This window comes from Myotis daubentonii, chromosome X (assembly GCF_963259705.1).
Source record: "Myotis daubentonii chromosome X, mMyoDau2.1, whole genome shotgun sequence".
Classification (NCBI taxonomy): Eukaryota; Metazoa; Chordata; class Mammalia; order Chiroptera; family Vespertilionidae; genus Myotis; species Myotis daubentonii.
Genome location: NC_081861.1, coordinates 88,026,336 through 88,045,782, shown reverse-complemented (window position 1 = coordinate 88,045,782; position 19,447 = coordinate 88,026,336). Strand labels below are relative to the sequence as shown.

Here is a 19,447-nt window from a genome sequence, read left to right as displayed (position 1 = left end):
GAAAGAAATTTCTTCCTGTGGCAGCCTTGGAGGGAGCACCACATCCCAGTTTCCCACTGCTTTGATGAGGGGTGGGGCACCAGCATTCCTCTTGTAGCCTCCTCCAACTCCTGTGGTTTAGAAACTCTCAGGGGTATCAGACTCCTAAACACCATGCAAAGCCCAGTTCCTTGACCGAGTTGGGCCTAGGCCACAGGAACAGGGCCAGGACTACAGAGCAGCTTCACAGCAAATCAAAATCCCATAGGCACGCAGTGGTCTCATCCCAGCTTCCACCACTCCAGCTCCCTCCCCCAGTACCCACCCAAAGGGTGGGAATCCTGCTAATTGAGAATCTTCCTTGAATGTTGGTAGCTCAGCTCCTAGTGCAGAGCTTGGCACATGTGTGGGACCTACCCAGTGCAATCCTCTAGGATGGATGGATGGATGGATGGATGGATGGATGGATTGATAACATGCACTGATATTGTCTTTACTGTACCATATGTTCCCAAAGCCATAAAACTAAATTTGTCACATCATCACGCCCAGTGCCTGGTACTCCAGGCACCTTGGCTCCCACTAATATCCATTAAGAAAAGGTGATGAGTATGACCAGCACAGGGATTCCTAAGAGTAGCCTGGGAGAACAGTTTCACAGCCTTGCCTCCTTTCACAGTATTGCTTTTAGGGTCTACTGGGCTGAACATCCTGCCTCGAGAATCAAGAGCATGTGTTCAAGTCTCAACCCTGCTGTTTCTTATTGATTGTAACCTTTGTCACAAGTCATTTCACCTCCCTGAGATTTAGTACTCTATGTTGTGGAGCTAAAAATACCTATCTGGGATTGTGGTAAGGAATAAATGAGAAATTGTATTTGGTTGAACCTTATAAAATTGCCCCAAAACAGTTGAATGCCACCAATTGTATATGGCTCAACCTAACATGTAAAGTGCTTTCTAAAGCATGAAGCACTATACTAAGTAGCCCTATATAAGTATTTGTTATTCTTAAGAAATATAATTTGAAAGTCAGAATATTATTTTTTGCAATAAGCGATTAGCTAATCCCTTTCATCAAAATACACAATATTAACGGAAGCAGCACGCCTCCACCAATCATGGCCAGAGGCATTTCCTGAAACAGGGTGGCCTGGGAAATGAGGATTAATTTTTTTTATTAATCCTCACCTGAGGACATGTTTATTGATTTTAGGGAAGGAGGGAGGGAGGGAGGGAGGGAGAGAGAGAGAGAGAGAGAGAGAGAGAGAGAGAGAGAGAGAGAAACATTGATTGGTTGCCTCCTACACACACCCTGACCAGGGATCAAACCTGCAACCTGGGTATGTGCCCTGACCTGGAGTTGAACCCGAAACTTTTGGTTGTACGGGGCAACGCTTCAACCAACCGAGTCACCAGGCCGGGGCAGGGGACCAGGCGTTTTTAGGAGACTAGACTGGTACATGGAAAGCAAAGCAACTGAGAAGCAGGATGACTCATGGCATCTCCTACCTGGAAATGATATACCCACACAAGCACAGTAGGAGTTGGCACCTTCTCCTGACCTGGATGGGTGTGCCCACTCCCTAGCTCAAGTTACAAGACAGAGTTGGTCAAGGACAGGCCTTTCATCCCAGAAGCAGAGCAACAAGGGTCCTAGGCCACCAGGCACTTGGAGAGAACTGAAAGTAGCTGCCTGCCAGCTTTTCTCTCCCTGGTGGCAGCTGTCAAGCCCAGCTCCTCTTGACCCAGCGAAGAACAGGGCCTCACAAAGCTCCCGTTTGGAGCCAATAGCCATGGTGACTACAGTGGTGGTGGGCCGGAGGGGGGGGGCGGGGCGGGCTCTCACCTTCCTATATATCTGCTACTCAATCCCAGCCGTAGCTGTAAAGGTCACTAGGAATTCAGGCCCAAAGGTATGGAAGAAGTCAAGAGAATTGTCCATTGACTGCCCATGCCTCAGATACTGACACCTCAGGCCAAAAGGACCACTGGGGCACTAGGCAGAAATTTATAAAGTGCCCACTCAGTGTTTCCCACTGAGGGTCTGATTGATTGTCATTTTGGGTAAGAATGTATTGGACTTTACTTTATTGTATAGGACTATACTTTATTGTATAGGACTGTCCCCTGCATTGCAGGACATGTAGCATCTGGTGGCAAGATAAGGGTAAGGTGTAACCTCTAAGCCTGAGCAGAGTGGTGGCCTCTTCCCAGTTCCATGTGGCATTTTGGAAGTGACTTCTTCAACCAAATGCTTCATAACTATGTTTTTGGCCTGATGGCCATGAGCCTATTCTGTTGCCTTCACAATTTGAAGGTAATCTTGGCTGGGCCAGTGGAAACATGTAGTCACACAGAGAAGGCCTGGGACCTGAAGAGAGAGAAGTCATGGAAGACATCCCCTAGGAGCTGCCCAAATGGGGTTTGTGCCCCTGGAAGGCAGTGAGCCATGCTGCTCAGGGCCCCAAGCCTTGGAAAGCCTGTGCCACAGAGCCCACATGGAGAATGGGGCCAGCTTGGCCCAGCACCCAAGTGCAAGTTTCCCAGCATTGGCCAGGGTGGGAGGAGGAGCAAGGAATCTGTAGGGGACTGTGAGTCTCCAACCTGAGCTGCAGCAGAGTCCATGTACTTGGATGAGGAAAAAATTACAAAGTTATCTTCACTTACCTCTAGTTGAAATTTCATCTTTAATTCCATTGTGAATGTAGGCAGCACAGTATGGTAGTGTTAGTGGTCCCTGTGACCTTGTCTCCGACAGGAACCACAGGGATTTTGACAACTTACTATTGTTGCAGGTATCTTCAAACATTTTTAAACTCATGATTACTTCAAAAGTACTTGAGTTACTGGACCTGCCACTAGATCATGGTACTTAATGTGTTAATACTGAAACATATGTTACTCTATCATAAATTTTAAAACATATACATACTAACAACTATTTGAATATAATTGACTTCCTTTGCAATCCTATGTCTCTTATTTTATACTTACAGAAACATTCCAATAAGAGGCCCATAGTTATTATTAAATTCCCAAAGGAGTTCAAACCATAAATATGTTAAGAACTCCTAGATCAGAGAGTTGGCAGGAAGTCGAGTAGATTGGAATCAATAGGGAAGGCCTGAAGTGCAGGGATAAGCAGCATAGACTTACGCTTTGTAATTACTGAGAGGATGCTAAAGGTTTCCAAGTAGGAGGCTGCTCAAGATGATGCTGAGGTTTCCAGACTACAATTCCAGAGATGGTGGCAGCATTAATAGAAATAGAGAAGTCAGGAGGAAAGGCTGATTAGGGTAGTGGGAGAAGGTTCTGTTTTAAATATATTAAATTTAGGACTGAAGAAAAAAAAAAAAAGGACATCCAGCCCGACCGATATGGCTCAGTGATTGAGCATCAATCCACAAGGTCAGAGTTCCATTCCCGGTCAGGGCATATGCTCGGGTTGCGGGATTGATCCCCAGTGTGGAGGCATGCAGAAAGCAGCTGATTAATGATTCTCTCTCATCATTGATGTTTCTCTCTCTCCCTCTCCCTTCTTCTCTCTGGAATCAATAAAAACATTTTTTTAAAAGGACATTGAGGTGAAATTGTCCACCCAGCTCTGGGAAATGCAAGTGGGCAGACTGGGAGAGTGGCAATGGCAAAAGGAAAGATTTGGGGTCATTCTTTCAGATGATCGTGGAAGCATTTAGGGCAGTGATGGTGAACCTATGACACGCGTGTCAGAGGTGACACGCGAACTCATTTTTTTGGTTGATTTTTCTTTGTTAAATGCATTTAAATATATAAAATAAATATCAAAAATATAAATCTTTGTTTTTCTATGGTTGCAAATATCAAAAAATTTCTATATGTGACACGGCACCAGAGTTAAGTTAGGGTTTTCAAAGTGCTGACACGCCGAGCTCAAAAGGTTCACCGTCACTGATTTAGGGTAATTGCAGTCATCCAGGGAGAAAGGGCAGTGAGAGTAAGGAGGCTGAGGCAAGAGGCTGTCATAGTCTGGCTTCTTCAGGAAACAGATCTAAGACAGAGATATGAATGCAGGTTTGTTGGGGGCTGCCTTCTAAAAAAGCACCTGTGATGGAGTAAGGGAAGCAGGATTGGTCAAAGGCAGGAGTTCAACTGCAATACAGTAGCACTGGAGACCTCAGCTGATCCCATGGGGACCTCTGAGCTGGAATGGCTCTTCAGATGGTCCCAACTGAGGCTGGGTGGCTGGATCTTTCTCCCTTAGTCACCCTGCCCCCCATCTATTGACTAGTTCTTGGATGCAGGCTGCCCCCCCCCCACAGGGAAGGGGCATTAACTCAGAGAGGGACTCCACTGTGAGCCATCAGCAATGTACCTGGCAGCTGGGGGATAAGAGTGTCTTGGTCCTGAATGGGATGTTGGGCAGCTCAAGGTCTGCTGCCCAGCTCTGCAAAAGGTGCAACTGGCTATATCCCTGCAGGCCTCTGAGCAAGTCCCACCAGCATCCCACAGCTAGTTACAGGAGTCCTGGGGACAGGGACCCGGGGCCTAAAAGGCATTTGAGTCTAAGCTGGGTATGATGGGGTGGGGGAGTTGGAGAGAGCTGAGCCATTGCCATCCTCTGCAGTTTGTTTTCAAGAGGTTACCAAACTAAGCAAACCAACCACTGCAGAAACAGGCTCTGTGGCCTCTGCATCCCTCCCTTCCTCCTGGGGTGACCCACATCTCAAAGGGGGGATATTACCACAATTGAGATTAGAGCCCTGCTCACAAGGCCTGCAGGCTGCCCAGGAAATGATACTGTTAGTGCTGCAAGTAAAGGAGATTGGGCTTCATTTTGCAAGAGCAAAATGTATAAAGTTGATTTTTGATTTTGACTTTCATGTCCTTACACACACACACACACACACACACACACATTAAATAGCAATTGAACCGATTAGTCATAAATTCTCCCCAAACTTTGAAATTTAGAGTAGCTGTAGGAAACTTAAATCCAGAAAATCTGTCCATTTATTCCACAAATAGCAGGCGCTGAGTTTGCAAAATGATAGGCTGAAAGACCAAGTGTGGCCTGAAAGCCAGTGTTTTGTTGTTGTCCCAGATTGTTTAAAACCCCCACACAATTTAAGTTAGTTGCTAGTTCACTTGTTTAAAAAAAAAAAAAAAAAATCAAGATCTGACCACAAAGGACCCATCAGCTAAAACTGAGGAGTGCTGCCCCCTTGTGGGTGGGCATGGAACTTCCCAGTTCACCTCAGGCCCCACTCAGCCTGTTTCTTTCCTTAGCCGCCCTAGGCCCTTTAATGTCAGAATTTGTGTTCATGAAGGCCCTACTCAGAGAAGCTAGATGGTGTTATGGCTCTGTTCACAGGGCTGTCTCCTCTGCCCTCCTCTGTTCACCAGCTAATATGGGACTTGGACTCGACAACCAAGACCTGCCTGCCCATGTGCACTAACAGAAAAGATAGAGTCCTGGGGGAAGGAGCCACAGATGTTGTCAAGAGAACTTGGGAAAGCTTTACAGAGATTCCAGGAGGGCAGGTAGGCTTCTATTGGGTAGGAAAGAGGGCAGGGTGAGGGAAAGTGGCTTTTCCACACAAAGAAATAGTAGGTCCTAGAGAATGGTGCTTCTAAAGGAAGTGACATGTGCAAAGTGGAGAGGGGTGGAGACCAGATGGAGGAGGACTTGTCAGCCTGGTTTGAGGAACTGGTCTTTTATCCTGGAGTTTTTGATGCAGAGGTGTGAACTGATCTGACTTGTGTAACTAGAAACTGACTCTGGTGGCCTCCTGGAGGGCAAGATCTGAGGCAGGGAGTTCTTGCAATTGTTCAGGTGAGAAGTGATGAGGCTTTGATTTGGGGAGGTGCCAGTAAGTGGAGGAAGGAAGGAAGAGTGCAAGGGGGTTTTAGGAGAGCAGATTGACAGGTCCTGGTGATTCCTCAAAGTGGGAGGGAACAACTACACACTGGTGAGCTCTGTGATCTGGGCCACAGTTGTAGCTGCACTTTGTTCAGGGTTCTGTGATGTTTGCACTTGCTCATCCATTAACACACTCCAATCTCAAAGCCAAGGACAGCCAACCTACTCTCTACTAGCATCCACAAGGCAACTGGCTCCTTGAAGAGTTTCCAAACTTCCCTCCTGACACCCTGGCACAGTACCCCCACCCTGACATTAACCATAAGGACAACAAGGCTCCAACTGTACTCGCTACTTGCCAGGCAAAGGGCTTTTCCCACAGTCACTCACTGGATCATCAAAGTACCCGATGAAATCAATACTGCTCTTACACCTTTTTACAGATGAGGACACTGAAGGGCATGGAGGCAACATGACTCTCCTCGTCACAAAGCTAATCAGTGACAAAGCAAAGCTTTGACCTTATGCCATCTGCTCCAGAACCCATGTTCTGCTGGCTGTGCAGGCCAGAAGAGTGGTCACAGATCAGCACAGCCAAGTGTGCCAGCCTAGGAGCATGTGCAGCCTCATGATGCTCCAGTGAGCATCCAGACTGGGATGCCCCCAGGTGTCAGCTAGGATTTCAGGTTCCGAGAATTGGGGGAGATGCAGGCCAGGTGGGGAAAAGGCCAACACTGAGCCCAGGTGGCCAGCATTGTAGTCAGGTCACAGCAGACCCTGTCTCCTCCCCAAACCGTTAACCCACCAATAGTTTTGTATTGCACTAGCAATCAAATCCAAACTCCTGACCACCATTTGCAAGAGCCTGAAGTAATCTGGCTCCCAGCCCAGCTTTTCCATATCTTTTCTTACAGGACTCCCCCTCACTATCCTCCAGAGCTGCTGGCTCCTTTCAGTCATTCTTTCCCACCCCAGGGCCTTTGCATTTGCCATTCCCCCTGCCAGGCATGCTCCCTATCCCCACCCCTTGCCTGGATGATTCATTCTCATTATTCAGGTCTCCTCTGTTTCAATGCAGAGTCTATAAGGGCAGGGACTGTGCCTGCTGTGGTCACCACAGTATCTTCCAATGCCTGTGTGTCCAGTACACAGAAAGGACCAGCATTCAATAAGTATTTGTTGAATGAATGAACTAATTTTTTCCACCTACTGTATGTCAGGTACTTGGCAAATATTCATTTAATTTTCAAAACATCACTATGAGTTAGGTATGATTTTTAGTCCCATTTTGTAGATGAGGAAAACGAGGCACAGAGAGGTGAAGTGACTTGCCCAAGGTCACAGGGCTTAGGAAGAGAAAGAGCTGAAATTTGGCTTATGCTCCAAAGCGTGCATTCAGACAGGCTCTCAATCGGGAAGGTCCAGGGCTCTGCTCTCCCATGGACTGTTTCAGATGGCTGCCTTGTGCTTCCTCGGGAAGGAATTGAAGCAACCCTGGTGGTCTCTCAGCTGGGGTTGTTAACTTTTTTATTCTCGTTTATAAGCTAGTTGTCCCATTTTTTCACTCTTGTTTATTAAAAACCCTACAGATTTAGAGAAGTAACTTAGAAAGCAGAGTTCCCACTCAGTGAGAAAGTTATCCCATCCCAGTGACAGATGCAGCTGAAACCTGTAACACTGACCATCCCTGGAGGATGTCAGGAACAGAGAGGCCAAATGCCTCCTTCTGGGGCCCTGGTGTATTTTCTCCGCCAACTTCTTGCTACTTGGAGTGTGATATGAGGACCAGCAATAACAGCAGCACCTGGAAGCTAGCTAGAAATGTAGACTCTTAACTTACGTTCCTCCCTCCCCACCTACTGATACAAACCTGCACTTTCACAAGATCCCCAGGAGATTCATATACATAAAAAGTTTGAGAAGGGTGGCTTCTGAGAGAGACCTAGCTTATCACCAGGAGCTCCCTGAGGGTAGAGCTGTGTCTTGTGGGTGTATCCCCAGGGCCCCACACAATGCTGGGCACCTAGTGGGTAGTCAGTCATGTTTGTTGAATGAGGAAATTTGTGAAGGAATCTAATCACATACAGCCAGCTTAGGTACAGGTAGAATCACTTACTAAGCACATGTGCAGCCCTGCCTGCTCCCGTCACTCACTCCTACAAGCTGCCCCACGCAGAGGCCCAGACCTCGGCCTCTCTCCAGCCTGTGTCCCGTGAGGGAGGTCCAACAACAGGGGGTTTGTCTATATAGGCCTTAGACTTTGGACAAAACACTGAACAGACTTGTCCTCTCCCTTTCCCCTCCATCCTCCCACCCTGAAAACCCTAAGGAGGAACTTCTGCTCCCCATGCTCTGTTTGTGGTTCCCTTCACTGAGGGCATGGCCTCCTCAGCACACATGGCCACCACAGTTCTTAAATGCCCCCCTAGAAATCCAAGTCCCTTCCAAGGTGCAGAAGCTGCTGCCAGGTGCTGGCTACCAAGCCCTTGCTGAGTGTGAAACCAAAATAAGCCCCTGTTAATATGGAAACGGGTCGAATTATTTTAAGAAAAAAATTGCTCCTTCATTAAGTCATGTTGTTACAGCAACCAGGATCAGGAAATTAAGCTGGCCAAGGAGGTTATGTGCAATGTTTTGGGACTGAGAGCTTTCAGAACTAATGAAAAACAAGTTGTTAGCTCATCTCCCCATCCTCTGGCTCTTCCCAGAGAAATAGGATGAGGGCCAACTGAGGATTGGCCTGCGCCGCCTGGGTGGGATTCTGCAGGGTCCCCAGAGGCCGCTCTCTATGGTGATGTAGGCTGAGGTCATAAAGGATATGTGGGAAAGGAAACTCACTGGGAAGAGGATGTCCTGGCCAGAGGTCCAGCACTGTCTGTGTATGCAAGGGGTCCTACCACTCAGTTGGGGAAGGTGGAAAAATTGAGGGAAAATAACAATATCTACTCTTGATTGGGTCTTTACTGTGTGCCGGGCACTGACTAATCCTTGACATATTCACTTTCAATCCTCACAACAACCCTGCCAGGCATGATGATCATCTCAATTTTGCAAATAGTGACTTGTCCAAGGTCACACAGTAAGTGCAGAGTTAGGATTGGACTCTTAGGCTCTACTTGTGGCCTCTGTTGCAAAGTCAAGGGACTATTAAGTTGAAACATGAAACCAGGCTGGTAATTTATGCCCTCATTCATTCATTCATTCATTCACTCAGTTTAAAATGCTTTATTAAGCACATACTCCATGCCAGGTGCTGAGAAAAGCACAGACATATTACAGTTGCTTTATGCCATCAAAAAGTCCAAGGAGGAGTTGGGGGAGAAACCTTGCAATAGGTGGATACCGATACAGCTGACCCAGCAATGCAGGGCAGCCCAGGAGCCTGAGTGCTACAGACAGACCAGCAGCACATTAGCCACTCCTCAGAGGGGCCCTGCCCTCCTTTCCTTATTTTTTCTTCCCTTCAGATATTCTGAAGGGTTCCTCAGATTCAGGAAATGCTGGACTTTGAAGTGGGAAGCAGAGAAGTTGAGGGGCTTAAGACAATAGAGGAAAGGGGTAGAGCTCCTGATGCTTGCGGTCAGTCAGAGGGTCTGGCTTCAGTCAGGGATTCTGCTCCATACTACCCTGAACCTTGGCAGTTTCAGAGTTTAGGAGACTGCTGTCATGTGTCCCAGACACACTGGAAAAAGCAGGCTCTGTCTCGCTAAGTTGAACCATTGTATGCCAAGTTCTAGACTTTTCTTAATACATAGCAAAATCTATTGTTTCTTTTGAAATTACCAATTAATACTAAATAAATAACGTTGAAGCCCTTTAACTTCTTTTAACTTTCTAGCCTTGAATAAGCTACGGTTGTGAGATTGTCACCAACCTGTCATATGCAGCTTTGCTTAATGTTGTGCCACCATCAGCATGGGTTGGGGCCCCTTACTCACCTCAAGACAAAACCTCAGAATCTGCTTGGAGGAACATCCTCACCCCAGTTAGTGTTCACTGTGGAGCTCAAAGGTGGTCCAGTGCATCTGTACTCAGGAGACCCCATGAGGACACACACACACACACACACACACACACACACACACACCAGGTCTTGTGCAATTTTGAGTAAGCGAGTGAAATTTGTCATTGATTGAATGTCTCCATTCTCACTTAAATCCTCACTGTCAGGTGCTATTTTCCCCTTTTTATAGAAAATAAAATAAAGGCCCTAAGAGGGCAGTGACATGACCATGGTCACAGAGTTTGGATTAAGGACCACAGAGGTTCTCATCCCTCACTGCTTACTGAGCCAGAAGAACTGCCCACAAAACTGCCATATGACTTTGTTGACTGCCTCAGCAACCCCAAGCACTCTTTATATTCAGCCCAGTGTTAGCAAGCCCACTGGAATCACTGGGTTTACATGATTAAGAAATCATATCTGTTTCTGCAGACTGGGTTTGGAAACCAAGTGTCAGAGAGACCTGACCTGGAGTTAAGTGTGGGACTATTGTCTACTAGTTGTGAGGCCTGAGAAATTTACAGAGCCTCTTACTGTCATTTTCAAAATGAAAGTTTGTTGTAGGAATTAGAGACAGTGCATGCACAGGGCTTACCTAATGCCTGGCATACACTGGGGACTCAATAAAGGTTCAGAAAAAAAGAATCACCTGGAGAACTCAATAAAACAGCCCATGTTGGAGTCCCATTCCTGACCAAGTAAATCAGAATCCTTGTGAATGGAGTCCAGGCATTCGTTTTTCAAGCCTTCTGGATGATTGATTCTGTAGCACAAGTGCAGTTCAAGGCCCTGTTCACCCTCAGGTGCATGCTCACCCTGGGACCCCATGTGAGAAGAGAGGTAGACATGCTTGCAGAGGAAATGGTATTGGTACTCAAGTGTACAGCAATTATTCCCGGGGCACTTCCCCAGATTAGGCTGTGGGATTCCAGGAATCAGCCCCTCCCTTCAAGGAGCTCCCAACCAGTTGGAAAGACAAGCCACCAGGCAATCAGAGCACACTGGGGCCAGTATCAGGTAGCAGCTGACAGCAGGTGGTGACCTCCATGGAAAGCTAGGTGAAAGAATTGCAGCAGCCGCAGCAGTTCTAAGGTCTGTGTTAGTCCTGGGGTGGGACTGCACTGACTCTCCCCACAATCACACTCAGTTCCCCTCCCAGTCAGGAGTGGATATTTGCAGACTGTTGACTGAAGTGAGATTCACTTGTTTATTCTTTCAACATGCATTTACCGAGCACCTACTATGTTGCAGGCTCTGTGGATATGCTGGTGAGCAAGACAATGTCCCTGGACTCAGGGAGTTTACCATCCAGTGTAGGGTAAATAGTGCAATCAATAAACCAGAAAAGTTTCAAATGGTGGTAAGTGCTCTAAAGAAAAGCAAGTACAGGGGTGTGGCCAGGGCGACTAGGATCTGGGCAGCATAGGATTGAAAGAAAAGAGAAGGTATCCCTGAGGAGGTGATATTTAAGCGAAGACCCAAATGAGAAAAGGAAACAAGCCATGTGATTGGTGGAAGAGTGCTCCAAGCAGAGGAAACAGCCAGTGCAAAGGTCTTAAAGTGGAAATGTGTCTGGCATTTTTGAAAAACAGCAAGAAGGCTGCAGTGACCAGAGCAGAGCAAGCAAGGAGAGTGGTAGGTGATGAGACCAGAGTGGGAGCGGAGACCAGGTCATGGGGAGGACTTTGCATTTTAGTCGAGTATAATGAGAAGCAAGGGGAAGATATGCTGAGGAGCAATGGGATATGATTTACTGTATTATTTAACAACAGGTTTATTGAGATAAAATTCACATGCCATACAGTTTACCCACTTAAAGCATACAGTTCAATGGCTCTTAGCATATTCCCAGATATGAGTAGCTATCACCACTATCTAATTCCAGAACGTTTGCTTTACCCCCAAAACGTTTATCCATTAGCAGCCACTTCCCTCTTCCACCACTAGTCTATTTTCTGTCTTTATGAATTTGCCTACTCTGGACATATATAAATGGATTCATACAATGTGTGACTTTGTGAGTCTGGCTTCCTTCACTTCATTTAGCATCGAGTTTTCAAGGTTCATCCATGTTACAGTATATATTAGAGCTTCACTCCACTTTCTTGCTGAAGAATATAGCACATTTTGTTTATCCATTCACCTGTTGATGGGCATTTGGGATGTTTCCACCTTTTGGCTGTTATGCATAATATTGTTATAAGCATTCATGTACAAATTTTTGTGTGGATGTGTGTTTTCAATTTGGGGGTAAATAAGTACGAGTAGAATTTCTGGGTCATGTTGTAACTCTATGTTTAAACTCCATGGTTCAAGGAAGTGCAGTCTGTTTCCTATAGTGGCTGCATCATTTGACATTTCCCCCAGCCATGTATGAGAGTTCTAATTCCTCCACATTCTCTTCAATACTTGTTATTATCTGATTCTAGTCTTCCTAGTAGATGTGAAGTGGGATTTCATTGTGGTTTTGGTTTGCATTTCTCTGGTCACACACAAAAGCACAAGCATTTTTTCATGTGTTTATTGACCATTTGTACATCATCTATTTTTGTTAAATATATTTTTATTTATTTCAGAGAGGAAGGGAGAGGGAGAGAGAGATAAAAACATCACTGATGGGAGAGAATCATTGATCGGCTGCCTCCTGAATGCCCCCTACCAAGGATGGACCTCGCAACCCAGGCATATGCCCTTGACCCCAATTGAACCCACAACCCTTCAGTCCGCAGGCTGACGCCCTATCCACTGAGCCAAGCTGGCTAGGGCTGTACATCTTCTTTAGAGAAATGTCTTATCGCTTCTCGGCCATTTGGCTAAGATCAAGTGTAGAGAAATGTCTATCCAGATCCCTTGCCTGTTTCTTTTTAAATTGGGTTGTCTTTTTATTATTTAGTTGTAAGAGTTCTTTATATATTCTAGATACAAGTTCCTTATGAGGTATATGATTGACAATATTTCCTCCAGTTTTGTGGATTGTCTTTTCATTTTCTTGATGTTGTCTTTTGAAGTAAGCATTTTTTATTTTAATGAAACCCAGTTTATTTCTTTTGTTGCTGTGCTTTTGGTGTCATATCAAAGAATCCATTGTCTCATCCCTGATTTTTGAGAATGACTCCTCTGGCCATTGTGCTGGGAATAGTTGAAAGGAATGGCTGCAGATTACCAAACCAGAGAAGGTATGAAAGTGGCAGTGAGGGGTGCTCTGTGCAAAGCTTGCTGACTCCACTGAGCACCCAACGCAAAATCTCCAAAATCTCGGCCTCCTGATTGAGAGCTAGGCTGTGAACCCTGCAAAGTGGCCTGGACACCAACACTGACATGCTGTCTTCATTTTCTTACATTTATTTTATGCAAAGCCCATTTCCTGCTCCTCTTCTGGCTTGAACCTGGTTGGGCAGCTCAGACATCTGGAAAGACAGGCTCAGGGCCAGGTCAGGAGGTGATCTGGTGGCCTCGGGTGACTGGGGAGGTCATCCTAACTCAATATGCCCCTGAGAAGAAGCCTTTCTTGTTTCTGGGCCTCAATTATCACATCTCTATTATATGAAGGGGCTGAACTAGGGTCTCTGGATACCCATGTGTTTCTGGGTCTTCACTTCCCCATTCTCACAGGGTGGCTGAACAAACCACAAAGCCTTTACAGTATGATCCCATCTTTGTTTGGCATAGGGAAATTTCCAAAAAGATACACCCAAGGTATCAGCAGGGCTTATCTGTGATGTGTAGGACTGTGTGTGTTACTTTCCTCTTTATGTTTGTAAATTCTGATTTTCCACTGTGATAAACATATTTTGCTTTGTAATAAGAAAAAAAGAAAGACAAAAAAGAAAGAAATCAAAGTTGACAATTTCTTTATAAAGAAAGAGATTGCCTAGAAGCCATTAGCAAGGAAAAAAAATTGAGAAAGGTAGCAACCTGCTCCATCACCACGGGAGCTGGTGGCAACTGTGTCAATGTACGTTTTACACTGCAAAGTGCCCTCTCTGCCAAGGAGCCTGGCTGTCCAGAAAGTGGACTCTGAGGTGGAGGTTAGTGTGCAGAAAGTTTATTAGGGATGCTTTTGGGATCAACCACTGTGGAAAGTGGGTAAGGAAGCAGGACTGTGCAGAGAGGATCAAGTAAACAGCACCACAGTCTCAAGGAAGGCTTCAGGTGACCTAACCTCGGTTCAGAGAGGAGACACAAGCTAAGTCGTGATGAGGAAGATTCTCAGAGCCAGCTCTGTCCAATCCGGGTCCCACCCTCTGTCCCTGATGACACAGTTGCCCAAACTTTCAAGTGATTCATTTTGTGGTCAAATGGACAAATCTGTCCCTCCTCATTAATGTTGAACCAGTTTTTCCCCCCACACCCACTAATCAATTTTCAGATGAGCCAGTCTCAGTCCTGGAAATCACAAAGTGAAATATGACTTAGATGATGCAGCACATAATGGCCCTTATTCTCCTGGAAAGCTGCTCTCTCTGGAGGAGAGCAGAGCTTTCTTGCACAAAGGACAAGCCTGACCCTCCCCAGATTGGGGGGACATGGGAGGCTGCAGGCATTCCACTGAGTTAATCTTAAGTTAATCTTATTTACCTGTGAGATCAATTGGCTGCAGGCACCATGCAAGTGACAGCAGTGGCAGGGCAGCCTGACAGCTGGGGACTGATTTATCAGTCCTTTTAATAGATGGGATTGCATGTAGTTAATTGAGCACGAGACTGGCATGAGTAAGTCCTCTCTTTGGGCAACCCCCTTGTGATGTGGCATTCCTCGCTGGATGTCCTGCAGTGCAGAGGGATAAGGGGAGGAGAAGAGGGGGCAGATGACACATTGTATGCGGGAAACGTATTTATACGTTTTACGTTGACTGTAGTAGTAGAGCGCGGGACACGTATTAATACGTTTTTTATAGACTAGCGGTAGAATGCGGGTAACGTATAAATACGTAAACTAAAGTTATCGTAATTTTACTGAACGTTGCCATTTGCGCAAAAAAATTCGCAAAAATGGCCTGCACCACCTGTTAGTGCGCGATAAAAACTACCCGAAAACAATGTGATGACAAGTGGTGGCTCATTCCTGACCACTGTAAGGAATGCTGTAGGGGGCAGGCACCTCTGACCTGTGTGTTGCTGTGAGGAGGCTGTGCAGGGCAAGGCAGTGCTTTTCAAGTGTGACCCTTGCACTAGCAGCCTCAGCACCCCTTGGGAACTTGTGAGAAAATCAAAATTTTGGACTCCACTCCAGATTCACTCTGTTGTAAATGTTTCCCCCCACATCCCACGTGGTTCAGGGTTCAGGATCTGGAGGAGCCGCACACAAATGAAAGAGAAGAGACAAGAGATAAAATTTGGAAATATTGGGGGGCCAGGTGGGTAAGTCCAACTCAAGGGGAAGGACTTCCCCTGGTGCTCAGGCCTCGCCAACCTTTTATTGGTTTGGGATACACCCATAGTCCTTAGGCAGGCAATTTCCAGTAACAAGCAGACTAGCCCATCAGCACGGATTTACATAATAATAAATGGGGAAGTTGCTTCAGCTACCATTGTCTGGACTAACAGTGGGTGCACAGCTCTGACCTTTGCTAGGGCTTCAAGGGTCACCAGCCTTCCGGGTTCTCTGTCCATATCTCTCTGCTAATGAAGACAATAGGCGGTTTCCCACATCACTCGATTAGAAACCCTCGGAGCAGGATCCAGCAATGTGTGTTTTAATAGACTCTCCAGGGAATTCTAATGCTCCCTAAAGTTTGAGACCCATTGGAGGAGTTATGTGAATAAAGCCTGGTGCGAGGAAGCCTGAGTTACTAGATATATGCCTTTGGACAAGCCATCTAACCTCTAAGTGTCTCTCTTCACCTGTAAAATGGGGGACATATGAGGAGGAGTACCTGCCTTATAGGGTTGTTGTGAAGATTAAATTTGTGAAGTGCTTATGAGTTATATATATAAATGTTAACTGCTATTGTTGGAAATAATGGAGCCTATGACTTCTGTCTGCTCCCTCAGCATGACAGTGGTTATGAGTAAAAACTGTGAGTAAAAAGCTCCTATGATTTGACAAGTAAAAAAATATGCTATATAATTATGCTTTATTGTGATTGTGCTTATCTAAAAATATGTATGCATATGGATAAGATAAAATTATGGTTGATTTCTTTTTCTAATCACAAACTTTTAAATTTGGTTAAGTAGAATATATCTTTGGAATCAAAATATTAAGTAAATTCAGACAAAAAATGTATTGGATCATGGATAGCCAATGGGCAGAGTTGAAGTAAAGACTACTCGAGCCTCAGCTGGTGTGTTTGGTGGTTAGAGGGTCAACCCACGCACAGAAGGGTCACTGGTTCAATTCCCTGTCAAGGGCATGTACCTGGGTTGCAGGTTCAATCTTGAGCCCTGGTCGTGGCGTGTGCAGGAGGCAGCCAATCAATGTGTTTCTCTCACGTTGGTGTTTCTCTCTCTCTCTCTCTCTCTCTCTCTCTCTCTCTCTCTCTCTCTCTCTCTCCCTTCTGTCCCTCCCTTCCATTCTCTAAAAATCAATGGTAAAAATATCCTGGGGTGAGGATTAAGAAAAGAAAACAAAACAAAAAAAGACCCATCCTCACTCAGGGACAGAAAGGAAGTTCTGGGCTCATCATATCACATCAAAGTAAAACACAAGGTCACTCAGGGTTAGAAGAGAAGAGATGTGAGCTAGAGTTTGGTCCATCTGGGCAGCCTCAATAACAGAAAAGAGGATGGCTGGCCCAGTGAGGACCACTGGGAGGTGAGATGAGTGCTGGGCAATGGACTCATCCTCAGGAAGGGCAAAAGTTTCTAGCTGAGAATCAGCATGGTCTTGGAAGCTGTGAGACCTGGCTGATCGCTGTGGAGAAGTCTGAATATTTGGTGAGGGCTTCAACTAGATCTCCATCTGTAAAGGAGTAAATACACTAGTCAGCAGGATCTATGTCACCATCTTGCCACCTGTATATCTCTAGGTACCATTGGTCTATAAAATCCTGGCATAGGGCCAGAAGCTGACTTCAAAATCAAAATCCAGGTCAGATTATTGGGGTGGTTGTGTGGTCTGAAATTCCAACCACATTTGTCACTCTCAGCCCCACTTTCCTCTTTTAAAGTATAATACATAGAACCAAGACACTCCAGAAAAATTTCACTAAGATCTCAGTATGGTGTTTATCTCTACAGAGTATTTCTTTGCACCCCAGTAACCACTTGACTTTTACAAGGTAGCATACCTATTGATATATGGTCACTATGGAATCTACTAAGATGCACTAGAATTTCTGCAGTTTATCACTTGGTTACCCTGATTCCTTTTGTGGCCTTTGTTTTGACATTAGAGTATGATATTATGGTATGTTTCTCACTTAATCAGGTTCTTTTTTTTTCTGATAACTGCTTTATTGAGACAGCTTTATTGTGCATATGCCATATAATTCACCCATTTAAAGTGTATAATTCCATGGGTTTTTGTATATCTAAAGCATTGTGCAGTCATAACCACAACTTTAGAACATTTTCAACACTACAGATAGAAACCCTGTACCCTAGTTCCCCTTACCTCCATCCCCTGGCAACCACTAATCAATTCTGTATCTATGGATTTGCCTACTCTGGACATACCCTATAAATAGAATCATTTACTATGTGTCATTAGTAACTTGTTTCTTTCACATGGCATAATGTTTTCAGGGTCCATCCATGTTGTAGCAACTGTCATTACTTCACTCTTTTTCATGGCTGGATAACATTCCATTGTATGGCTATACCACATTTGGTTTATTTATCCATTCACCAGTTGATGCACATTTGGGTTACTTACATTTTTTTGCTATTGTAAATAATACAGATATGAACATTATTATAGTTTTTGCATGAATGGGTAGTTTCATTTATGTTGGGTATATGCCTATGAGTAGAAGAGCTGGGTCTTACAATAGCTCCATATTTAACATTTTGAGGAACTGATCATTTTCCTAAGCAGCCATGCCATGTTACATTCCCACCAGCAGTGTGAGAGGGTACTGGTTTCTCCATATCTTCATCAGCATTTGTCTAACTTTTTTTATTATAGCCATCCTAGTGGGTGTGAAATGGAGTCTCGGTGTGGTTTTTATTTGCATTTCCCTAATGACTAACAATGTCTAGTATGTTTTCATGTGCTCCCTAGCCACTTGCATATCTTCTTTGGAGAAATATCTATTCAATTCTTTGCCCATTTTTGAATTGGGTTATGTCTTTTATTATTGACTAGAGGCCCGGTGCATGAAATTCATGCGGCAGGGGGGGGGTCCCTCAGTCCAGCCTGTGCCCTCAGACATCCCTCACACTGCATGCACCAGTGACCATACTTTTCATACAGGTGAAAGGCATCTTCTGTTGTATGGGCAGCTACATTTTTTTGCCCTGATTATAAAAAGTAATACATAACATGATCCTTCTGAGGCAGTAGTACCATTTTCCCCATCTTATGGGTGGAAAAACTGGAGCAGAGAGAAATTAAGTAATTGGCTTTGTCACACAGTTATAAGTGTCAGAATGTGCACAAAATGTGCAAGCCAGAGTCCATGCATGTCATCACTACATCATCTTGTTTTTTCAGTGTTAGAGTAGCCTAAGAGACTGTTCCCAATATATAGGGTAGGGTCCCAAGGCCTGGCCGGTGATCAGGGCCAATCTGCAGGGCAACTGGCAGGCAGGGTGATCAGCCTCCCCACCACTGATCAGCTCCCCCCTCCCCCCCCCCACCCCGCACTGGCACCCGCCTTGGCTGGCGACCTGGCACCGCCTGCCAGCTGGCCCCACCCCAGATCACCGCTGCAGGTTGCCTCCCTCTCCTGTGTGGGTCATCTGCCCCCTGGTGGCCAGTGCACATAATGGTGACCGGTCGTTCTGCTGGTCATTCGATTTGCATATTAGGGTTTTATTATATAGGATTTGTGGGAAATGTTTATATATTATGGATACAAGTCTCTTATCAGAGATATGATTTGCAAATATTTTCTGGCATTCTATAGGCTGCCTTTTCACTTTCATGATAGCATTATTTGTAACATAAAAGTTTTTTATTTTGATGAACTCCAATTTATCTATTTTTTCTTTTGTTGCTTATGATAATAGCATCATATCTAAAAAACTGTTTCCTAATCCAAGGTCTCAAAGATTTACACCTGTAATTCCTTCTAAGTTTTAGCTGTTGTATATAAACCTTTTATCAGTTTTGGTTTTAATTTTGTATGACTGTGAGAATGAATTCCAACTTCATTCTTTTGCATGTGGAAATTCAGTTGTCCCAGCACCACTTGTTGAAATGACTATTCTTTCTCCAGTGAAAGGACTTCACATCCTTGTCAAAAATCGATTTGCCACAGATGCATGCATTTATTTCTGGTCTGTCAGTTATGTTTCATTGATCTATATGTCCATCCTTATGCTAACAACACACTATTTTGATTACTGGAGCTTTGTATAAAATTTTAAAGTCAGGAAGTGTGAGTCTTCCAACTTTGTTCTTTATCAAGATTGTTTTAACCACTCTGGGTCCCTTGAATTTCCATATGAATTTTAGGCTCAGCTTATCTATTTCTACAAAGGATTTTGCTAGGCTTCTGATAGGGATTTCATTGAA

At 45.0% G+C, this 19,447-nt stretch overlaps 1 pseudogene; it reads left to right on the top strand.

The window, feature by feature from the left end:
• Window positions 1-12,616: 12,616 nt before the first annotated feature.
• LOC132225300 (U2 spliceosomal RNA) lies at window positions 12,617-12,774 on the top strand (annotated as a pseudogene).
• The last annotated feature ends 6,673 nt before the right edge of the window (window positions 12,775-19,447 follow it).